We start from the raw sequence: 11,138 nt of genomic DNA on the forward strand, positions 1-11,138 counted from the left end.
AGCAGCCAAAGTCCTGAAAAGATACACATTGGCTGTTTTAATTGGGAAATTCAGAAAAGCTTTAGCTGTAGAAAGTATTTTAAGCTGAAAAAAAAAAAGTAAAAAGAACAAACTAGTGAATAGCTGCATTTATAACAGTTCTGCACTGCCTTCACAGTGAAAGCATCTCTGTTCATGAAAACAATCATGGACAAGTTCAAAACAGGCACTTGCTGATATGCTACGCGGAAGGTAGCCAATATTTGGGGCCATTTTTGGAAATTGACAGCCTACTGAAGGCTTGGATAATCTGTACTTTTGCCATTTGGTTTTCAAATGCAGAATACAAGCTCAGCAGCCCTTACAAAATATTGCAACTGTGGAGTGATGAGGGCATATGCTGACAGAAATACTTACTTCTGGTTCCAGCTGTGCAATGTCTTCACATCTCAAACTTACAAAGGAGGTGACTCTCCCATTTCATTCATTGATACAATCCTGACTTTAATTCTTTCTAGATATTTTGCTAGGAATATGCATTTTCAAACAAAGCTCACTCCAAGCTGTGCCTTTGGCAGCACGTGGATCACCGCAGCAGTTCTTGGAAACCTTCAATCCTTGCAGAAGGCTCAGTCTGCTCCAGAGCTCCTACATAGCTCCGCAAGAGCTTGCAGGACAGGAGGATGCGTGGCATTGCCCACTGCTGGCACTGCCCATGCTGTGCACAGAGGAGTATCCCCACTCGTGCAGGCACCTGCAGTCACGTGCTGCAATTGCCCACGGTCCATTCTATTTAAAATTTTACTGCCTTCTCATATCAGCTCCAGGGGCCAGTAGAATTATAGAGATATCCACAAAGGGGAACAAGAGATGGCTGCAGATCCTCCTGCCCTACTGGAACTTAGAGCCTTTACATCCCTTCCTGATGGCTGGCTGCTTCCTTCACCACCACCATGCTTTCACCACTAGACAGAAAACGATGAGGCAAGAGGAAGAGGCCTGCAATCATGAAGCAACCCAGTGATAGCCAAGCTAATAACATGAAATAAAACACATTGTGCTTCCCTGCTCCTGTGAGAGAAAATGATGAAGCACAAACCCAGCTCTCATCATTCAGGAGTCTGGCTTAAGGAAAAAAAAAAAAAAAGAAGAAACACCACATGATGGCTGAAGAAAAGGATTTTGGATTGTGCCACAAAAATAGCTCCATTTTCTGTATTCCATAACTGACCAGTTTTAGGTCTTTATTCATACCCACACCTGTGAAGTTGTCAGGCCTGGTAAAAGTGAAGGGGTCCTACATTATTTAACAATAAATCACACTCTCAGCAAGCTGTAACACCCATCCTGTTTCAGAAAGTACGTGTACATTGTTCTGCCTGTGGATTATTCCCTCCAATAACTCACAAAGAAATTCCTTGTTGCATTGTCTATATTCCAAGAAAAACCCTGATGACTGTAATGCGGGAAGACAGTTGCCTTCTCCTGTTTACTTATTACCTGTAAGACTGCTCAAAAGAGTGACAATTTTATTGTGTTTAGTCTTTTCCCCAAAAGCTAAATGGTAAGAAATGTAATCAAATAAAATGTCTTTGCACTCCATTTAATAATCTTTAAGCCAAGATTTTACTTTTTAGTAGACTTTGACCTTTTTTTTTTCCAAAACAGTGAGTATTTATGACCTGTCACAGGAAAAAAAAAAAATAGAAGAGTTGAAAAGCTCTGACTTACCAATTTATTGCTCCTCATCATCACCTCTGACCATGGCTGGATCTTGTCATTTAAACTTTTATTTCATTTATTCTTTGAGCAGTCTGACTTCTTGGGGAAACATGACAGCAATCAAAACCAGGCTGAGAAGCATCCTAAATACATAACATTATACTCAATTTGTCTTTAAAAATTTTTCTATTTCTACTATCTCTGATTTAGCATACAGAGACTACATATTCTTTGCCATTTTATAAAAGAGCTCTTCGAAAATAAACAAAGGCATAAGTCAATTTTTGAGATGCAGAAATGTTATTAGTACCTGAAATTTTAGTTTCCCACTGTAAGGCCACATTTCTTTGCAGCAGTTTCATTTTTATCAGGGTTTCATCAGAGTACAATGATAAACAACTGTTGCATACCCCCAGGCTCACAAGCAGTTGAGTAAAAATCTGCAATTTCAGGAATGTACAATTGCTAGATTTTTAATAAATACACTGTGTCATGCAGCTATATAAAGCAGACATATATAACACATTAGTATTAGAGGCACATGCATATTATATGACTTCATTCTAATAATGCATTTATACCCTGATTTATATGAGCTTAATCATAAATAGAGACAAATTAAGAAGTGCATAATTTTCAGCTCAGAGACCAGCACCTACTGTTCTGCACAGGGATTAATATTTTACTTAAAAAACACTGTGTAATTTGGAAGGAAATAATATCCTTTCTCATGTTTGCGTTTCTCTAGCAAAAGGAAGTGATTAATGCTCAAGATATTTTCCACAATGAAAGAATCTGCTTCCCTCATACCTTTTGATTTACTCTCCTGTTTTTGTATTTTGAGAAAGGACATTGCACCCATCCATCAGGACTGCTCTGAATCTTTGTAACTAACCCGGTTCCTGGAGTCCTCAGGCTTCATGCAAACCATTATTACTTGTATCCAGCCATATTACCAATTGCTCCAGACACAAAGCAGCTCCTTGCAGCCACACTACTCTTTTATTTATTTACCCTCTTATAAGAAGAAATATAATCAAGAAAAGGCACCAGAATTCATCATGCAGAGAGATATTCATTGCATAATTTTATGGCAGCAGCCTTATTTCCTACCAGTTGCCAATATATTGGATCACAAGTTGCTTTCTCTCAAAATCAGTGCAGCTGACTTTTTTCTCAGAAGGTTTTCCAACAACCCAAGAAGAAGAGAGTCCCCTGCCCAGTGCTGCACAGCAGAATGCTTTGCCAGGGAGGGCTGCAAGGGGCAGCAGTGGAGGCACAGGGCTTGCCCTGCCTCCCACCCATCACCACCCAGCCAGGTACCACCTCACTGAGGCACCAACGCCACCCAGCAGGGATCCCCTTCCTGCCTGACTACAAGACCACGCCCTCCTAAAAACACAGAGCGCTCCCTTCCCTGTCCTGGAGGCTCACTGCACAGAAACCAAAATCCTAAACCTCCACGGTGCCCTTGGTCTTTAGCCCTTTGTCCCTCCCTGTCCCTCAGGCCGTGTCAGCACACAGCAGACTCGGGCTGTGTCTCCCTGCCCTCCACACCCAGCTGCAGCAGAAGAGCCACATGGAAAGAAGCTCCTACCTGCAAAACAGAAACCCCAGCCAGACCTTACAAGCCACATTTAACAAGAATGCTGTCACCTGTTTGGCTATGACATCTGCCTAAATATAAGTTAAATATCAGAAAATACCCAGTTTTAATGCTAATTTGAATATTTTTGCTAACACCTGTTGAAAGGAGATGACAACTTGCCAGGAGCACAAATGCTCCAGGAGACACTGCATCCCAGTCTGACTAACAGCATTTATTCCCTGCAGCTTATAGCTCAAAATGGGATAAATGCTGGAAAATCTTTCAACTCACAGCACACAGGAGCCACTGTAGAAAGCAATGTTTGTTTTAGAAATAAGATTACAACATATACAGTGATTCATAAATATTTGCTTCTTATAAGTCTTTCTGCAAATGAGTTGGTAAGTCAATCCACACTGGAATGAGATTCTTCCCCTGCAAGGGAAATGAGGCACAGAATTTTAATTGCCTGTGAGGTCTGGCCACTTTCTCCCTCTCAGAGCTCTTTCCTCATTTTGTGCAAGTGAAAAGTTACTAGCTTTTCTTTTGCACATCTTCTTACTTGGAGCTGTGTGGGAAAGGCAGCTATTCCCAAAAAGCAACAGAAATGGCAGGAATAAAGCAATGGTCAATTCCAAAACACAGCTGATGATTCAATCACCTTCCTGCAGTTCCTTCCCTCTGTTGTACAGAGTGTAAATACTTGGCTGCCACAAAGTCAACATGCTCCAGCTACAGGGTCCAAAGAGCACAACTAGACTTTTTACAGCGATATTAAAGAAATCCCTAGCAATACTGGGGAAAGCAAAAGGCTAATTAGCTCTCAACAGGGATGCAGAATAATGTACACTCTCAAGGGTGCTTTTCCTGAAGTCCAGGTATCCGAAATGCCAGTGCCACATTCTCTTCATCCTTCCTGACCTAAGGATATGTGGAGGCTGGAGATCCCTCTCCAGGCTGATGAATAGCAAATCAAGAGTACATGGAATTGTACTGAGTCACTTCTCTCTCCTTCCTCAAACACCACAGAAAGAAAGGGAGGGAACACAAAAGGTTTAAGAAAAACAATCCAAGTCACAAACCAATGATCACATGGTAGCCCAAAAGCAATGTGGTCACCTACCAGTGCACAAAGCAGACAGCATTACATAGAGACAAAAAAACACCTAAGGCAGCAGCTCACAGCCAAAACAGCACAATACAGGCTTCAGCTGTGCCTTGTGGGCTTCCTACTCAGCAACGATGTTGCTCTCCCAGGCCTCCAGCATAAGGGTCGTCTCTCCTAGGAGAAAGAGAAAATGGCAGGTGCAGGACTTCACTTAGGAATAAACACTCTGAAGCCCCCATTTCCCCCACTCCTCTCCAGACACTCCCCTCCATCCAGATACAGGTGTGCTCACTGGGCAGTTTTGCTTCTTTTCCACACTGGGTTGGACTCTTGAACAGTCAAGAAAGCGTAAGGGAGAGGTGGCTGCTGCAAACGCATCAGCAGGTGTGTCCTCCCGCTCTACCCAAGGGAAAGTGCTGCCTTCAAGAGAAGCTTGCTCAGTGAGTAAACCAGGCTGAGGAGCGAGAAGATGAGCATACCTAAAAATGAAAGAAAATAAACACACTAACAAACATAACAAAGAAACTATCCATGTCTATCTGCCACAGGAACAGTCCTACACCACTGAAACAACATGGGCACACGAGGAGGTGCAAATGTGCTTAACTCAGGCAACCAGAATTGTGTTGCAAACGACACTGAGCCAAATGCACATGCTTAATCTGACGGCAGTAGTGGTTCCCTTCTCCATTTTAGACATTAATTCTTTTCTCTCCTTATCCCGTGCACCTGGCAAGCTCTGTGAGATATCTCCCAAATTCCAGCAAATACACCAATTTCTGACCACTTGAATGAGGCTGTTGCTAAGCAACACCTTTTTCCTTTCTCTTTTGGTTTGTTTTTTTAGGGTTGGTTTGGGAGGTTTTTTTGTTTTGGTTTGCTTTTTTCTGTTCAATTGAATTTACAAGAAAAACAACATAAGATTAACAATCTCAATTTCTTTATGAAAACAGTACCTCAAAAAGCAGCTCACTTTTGTGGAGACTAACTGTATTTCCTATATTCTTCAAATAAATTCTTTAAATTAAAAACTATTTTCTTTATAATATGATGTTACTAATTCTTACCTACAGGCCATTTTATACTTTTGGGCGCTACAGTGCTAATCAGCTTCCTTACATCCATTTTTTTCCTTCCCACCCATACATCTGCTCCTCTGTGTGAAAGATGGAGGACCCTTTTCCCTAACTGAGTTATGGTAAATACATGAGAAAAAAAAAAACATCCACATAAGAGATGACCCAAAGCATGCAATACTAGTGGGAGATTTTCTTTTAATTTCAACAGATTTTAGATCTGAAAGGAGTCAGACCATTTATAAATTTTCTTGCAAACACTGCACATAAAATCATGAAGCTGTTTCTGTAAGCGGCTCATTAATTTAAAAGGGTGGCTGATCCCTGAAGGGAAGACCCACTTCAACAGGAAGGTTCTGATGTCACGCCGGGATTTCATTAGTGTACAGGCTAGAAAAAATGCTGAAATAAAATGTAAATAACTAACTAATTATGCATGCAGTACAAAATGGAGTGCCTCCAAAGTAATTAGAAATGTCCATACATGGCAGTCGGAACTGCAAGCTGAGCACAGAGGGTTCGTGCTCTCCAGCTATGACAGCAGAGCCATCACGGAGAGTTTCTAGGCTGCGGTGGGGCAAAAAGAGCTGGCATTTCCTGAGTGTGCAGCCTGTGACTACATTTAAATTAACAAAATTATGGGGGATTGAACCATTGCCAAACCAAGACATTCTGGGTTCCTTGTCTGTCAGAGACTCGTGTTAAGGAAGGCTGAAATCTCACACTAGCAAAGAGATAGAACTGGATTGTTTTTAACAGAGCTGAACCTCAGTAAAGACAAATATAGTTCTGTATATTGTGAGTGAAAATGGTGGGAGCTACAAGGGAGAATGAACATAGTGACGAGTCAGGAACTAGGATGTTTCCCCTTCCCTTCACCAATTAAAATTTTCTTTTATTTTCATGTCATTATTCTACCTGTAAAACCAAAGGATTCAATGTAATGCTTCATTTTTTTTTTTTTTTTTTTTTAGAACTCCTTGTTAGATCTTTTTAATCCTTGGCACAAAGAGATGTAATTTTGAAATTATTTTCCTTCTAATGAAAGTACCGTCTTTGCTAGGAGATGTAGGAAACTTTCTTTGTAGAGAATACAATTATGCAGAATGGCACAAATTTTGCTGTCATTTGTAATCCTAAAACTCCTGTGGAGCTATTGAAGCTACATGGGCATTTCAGAGAAGAATCTATTTTAACTCTTAGACACTCTCTGCTTTTTTACAGCAAGAGCTGTCACTTCCCACTCAATTCTTCTGCCAAGACATCACTTCTCCTCTGCTGCAATCTGAACTGAGCCCTGTTCTGTCACAGTGATGTGATGCTCACTACCTGGGCCAGAGGTTTCATTCTGTAAGTCACACCTGTAGAAGCATTATTAGCAACCAGAAGAAACACCATGCAAGGCTACTCAGCCTGTGGGTTTTTCCCTTCTAAAGCCTCCCCTCCGTTTGGATTTAGAAAGTGGTAAACTAAGGAAGAGTCTCTCATGTCTCTTGTTCTTGGCTGGGTGTTGTGGGTGCCGATGCTAGTCCCTTCTTTTTGGTTTTTTGTCATACCATAATAAAACACTCATCAGTTTTAAAGTTCTATATGTTTCACACTGTTGTCACCCAAGCCACTACATTTCCTCCTATAGATCAGTTCTCTGTGCTTCTTGCAAAAGTCTGTCTTGTCATTGCCTTTGTCACATCTATTCATAACATCTTCTACTCCTCCTGCAAAAATGCTTCTATCTAGGAAAGCCAGATTCCTCCTCCTATCTTCAGAGATATTTAAAGTATTACATGTTACAAGAGGCTTTCCAGCTCAACTAGCAACAATTTTCCATATGTTTGTGTAATTACTTATATGCCACAGGTCTTTCATGTTGAACCCATACTGGATTAGAAAGCCTTGACCCCCATCTCCCCAAGGATGCCCTGTGTTTTACCTCTTTTGCACCTTTAGGTGAAAGCAGAGCTTGGCCACCTCCCAAACCAAAGTCCTATTCTGAAACGGATTCGGGTCTAGTTACTAGGAACTCCTGCAAAATGAGAGCCATCATCATCACACTTGGCACAGTAACCTACATTTTGGAACAGATAAAGTGCAAACTGCTCTTATTGCCTAGTTTCAGTGTCTTGCTCAAGTCAGGTTTATGATGTGTGCTCCTGGAGCAAGCCCTGCTGTTCCCCTGCTCTCATCTCAGGTTAGCAAAGGCTGCTTTATTAATAACTGCATTTAAAGCCAAATAAATTTAAGGCAAGTAAACATTCCTTCCCAAAGAAAGAAAGAGCTGATTATCTGATATCTTACCAGTGCCTTCTGGTAAGATCCCAGGATGATCATGGGCTCAGTTGTGATTTCTGAGCAGTATTTTTTAAAGCATGATGTTTGTTTACCTTGGGTGTTTGGGGTTTCTAACCCAGGGCTGATGTTCCCAAGTGTTAAGGGAAGGAGCCTGCCCATTGGGAAGAGCAGTGTGGAGCCAGGCAGGGACGGAGCTGCACACCAGGCTGCCCATGCAGCAGGCATAGAGCCCACGGTGCAGGGCCAAGGAGGGCTGGCCTCACCCGGAGCCCCAGCCTCACCTGTACAGGATGTCACATCCACAGCGTGGGGGAGTTGCCATGGGAACCTTCTATTCCCAGGCAAAGCACACAGATGCATGCAACCCAGCAGCTTGCCCACTGTAAATTACTGTTTTCTCAAGAGCTCAGTAACTTATGGAGGCGCTCCTTCAGAGGTTGCTCGAAGAGTTATGAAATAAACTCTTTCTGGGACACTGTAATGACACCTGTGCCTCAAAAGGCAGGTGTTGGCCAGAGAGAAAAGGACAGGGGGATGGGGGTGCCGGGGAGGCAAAGGCCACCTGGCACCCCTGCCTTTAATGCTGCTGCACAACCATGGAAACACGGGGAAGCAGTTAAAGGAAGGAAGTCCTATGTAGAAAAATGTGTCATGGAAATAAAATTTAATCCTAAATACATTGTGAATATTGTGAATTGATCAATTATAGCAGACTTCAATGAAATCACTATTGTAAGTTCCTAAAACCCACAGGAGTTTTTTTAATAGCCTACAATTTTAAAACCACCTGCAAGTTTAAAAACATACCTAGGCTGAAGCTTAGAATTGAGAATGGGGCATGAAGAAGGTGAGTTTATTGTGGTATGATTATTAAATAAAAATAAATTATCTTTTCAAAGTTTCAGAAGTGAAAAATAAACAGATGAATAATGCAGGTGCATGCTGCATACCCTTTCAGAATGACCAACAAAAAAAGTTAGAAATCCCTTGCACATAGAACTTAGTTACCAAAATAGACTGAAATAAATAAATAAACTAAAATCTGTACATTCACAGTCAATTATTTCTCTGCCTTTATAAACTCTTCAGAAATAAACATACATTTTTAAACTAGAAATATTCTATTCTGTTGAAGTCACAGGGTGAACGCTGGATTCTGAAAAGACAATGGATCCAAAGGACAAGACACACAAATTTCTCTGGGAAACATTTGCCGTGTGAGCACAGCATTTACAACTCTATGTGCAGTCTTTGGTATTTTCTTTTTTTTCCTTTCTTTTTTTAGAAGATAAAGAAGGGGGGAAGGGGAGAGTGCTGCTTCTGGTTTACAGGCTACAAGATGAGATTTGCAACATGCCATATTTTGTGTGGTCTAGCAAGCTACTACTGGTTCAGGGAGCAGAGTATTTGCAACTGTTTTCCTGGATAATAACACCCCATGCAAGTGTTTTCTAACGGAATCATATAGAAGGTTTGTAATCCAAATGTATAAATACTCAAATAACTTTGTGTTAAAGCAGGTAAAAAATGCCAGAGGGAAGACAAACAACAAGAAATCACATTTGAGGAAGAAAACCAACCAAACAAACAAAAAACAAGGAGAGTGACGGAAGGTGCTACTGCTATATTTTGCATGCAGCGAGGTGTTTTGTCAGGAGTTTTACATCCCTACAAGATAATGTTAAATTATAACCATATTTTAGCCATTTAAATCATTAACAAGTCGATTTAAACTATCTCCTACTGAGGACCTGATCTAGGGGTAGAATACACAAGAAAGAAGAAGGAGCTTCACTGCTTGCTGTATTCTGGAAGTATTACTTAAATTATATTCAAGCCATCAGATAATGATGAACTTTCTTTTCCTGTATATTTATATGGAATATTTATTGAATTGCACAGTGTGCTTTTACAATAAAGTGCTTTTTACGTTGGTTTCTTTGTTCATCCAAAATAAAACTGACAGTTATCCTTTTATAACCTATTCTGAGAACATTTTCTCTTCTTTGAAACTGATTGATGCACTACTTTAAATGTTCCTGCAAATATCGTTTCAATTCAAGTTTCTGCATAATGTAATAAGAAGATAAAAGAATTCTATACTTCAACAAGAGACATTACAAAGCAACTAAAGACATTATCAAGGGCATTAACAAGCTCCTAATAGCAATAAAACCTTTTAACTGTCTGATGTAGAACATGCTCCCACCAAACCACCACATATTATGGTAATTGGCTCCAATTTCTGTATCTTTCATTGTAAAGTTACAAAGAGTTAGGTAGAACTGAAAAATGAACCTGGAATTCACAGTTCAGTTGCTTATCTTCTTTTTGTTATTGTTATGATGGTGTTTTCTGTGCAATACACAGAATCAGCATGAGTTCCAGCTGCAGCAGCATCATTTTCTATTCTGCTCCAAGGTTCCTGAGTCTCCTCTTATTCTTGTTTCTCAATATTTAAAGGTATATGGTTTTAGTCCTTCCAACAGCTTATCATGTAAAGACTATTACAATGTGTGAATTAGTCATATTTTGGCAACCTCATTTGCTCGTCCACTACAACACTGAAACTTCAGAAAATTAAATAGAACTTAACTTCAATGTTCTAATTTACCTTAGGAAATAACCTGGGGTAAGTTGCTTACTTTTCTGTTTTGGATTCTCCTCTCAAAAACATAGAAGTTCAGGCTTCATCCAGGGTCCCATAAAAATAAATGTAAAATTCAGTACACAATAAAAATGAAACCAGAACCTGCAGCAGAAAAGTGCAGAAGAGACATGAGGCTGCCTGGTGATTACCCTGCGGTGTAATGCCACATGTCCTGCTGACATGTCCATCGCACCGCACCATTCCTCACAGGCTGGCAACCTGTTCACTGGAGAAGGAATCATGGTCCAAAAAAGAAGTTGTCGTTTCATGTCTCTGGAACTATCCTGGCTTAAAGGACAAGACACCAAGAAACAGTACAATGCAAAAGAAATGCCAAGGAGAAAAAAAAAATCAACCAACCAACAAAATTTGCAAAGTTTCCAGCCCAAAGCTTGGTGTTCAGACACCACAAAACCTGCCAGGCTCCATTAAAGTGACAGGCTTTGGGGGCAGATGTGCAAGGTTTAAAGAAGAAACACACACTGGAAACACCAAACAGGATAACTGGACTACATTTACCTCTCTCCCAGAAGAGGGGGGAACTACCTCATTTCTGAAGTTCTGGCTGATGGCCAGAAAGACAATCGCTGGGACTTCACTGGGATCATAAAAGCACAGCATGCAATTTCTACCTAGTCTAGAAAAGCAGTTCTACTATTTCCTGTCACATTTAATGGCACAATCCTTTCATTACAGTGTAAATTAAAGCAATCTTTTATTATTTCC

General features: G+C 40.6%; 1 long non-coding RNA gene across 2 annotated transcripts; it reads right to left on the bottom strand.

Annotated features, from left to right (window-relative positions):
* Positions 1–740: 740 nt before the first annotated feature.
* Positions 741–10,642, bottom strand: LOC137479352 (uncharacterized). 2 transcript variants are annotated; one of them, XR_011002186.1, is made up of 6 exons: positions 10,408–10,642; positions 5,465–5,585; positions 4,690–4,876; positions 4,523–4,571; positions 2,012–2,199; positions 741–1,800 (listed from the first exon to the last, which is right to left on the bottom strand). It is a non-coding gene; the product is annotated as an uncharacterized lncRNA (long non-coding RNA). The 2 variants fall into 2 exon arrangements; XR_011002185.1 differs by lacking the exon at positions 10,408–10,642 and having other exon boundaries at positions 5,465–7,399.
* Between the last annotated feature and the right edge of the window lie 496 nt (positions 10,643–11,138).

The sequence above is a fragment of the Anomalospiza imberbis genome, chromosome 9 (genome assembly GCF_031753505.1).
Source record: "Anomalospiza imberbis isolate Cuckoo-Finch-1a 21T00152 chromosome 9, ASM3175350v1, whole genome shotgun sequence".
In the NCBI taxonomy this organism is placed as follows: domain Eukaryota; kingdom Metazoa; phylum Chordata; class Aves; order Passeriformes; family Viduidae; genus Anomalospiza; species Anomalospiza imberbis.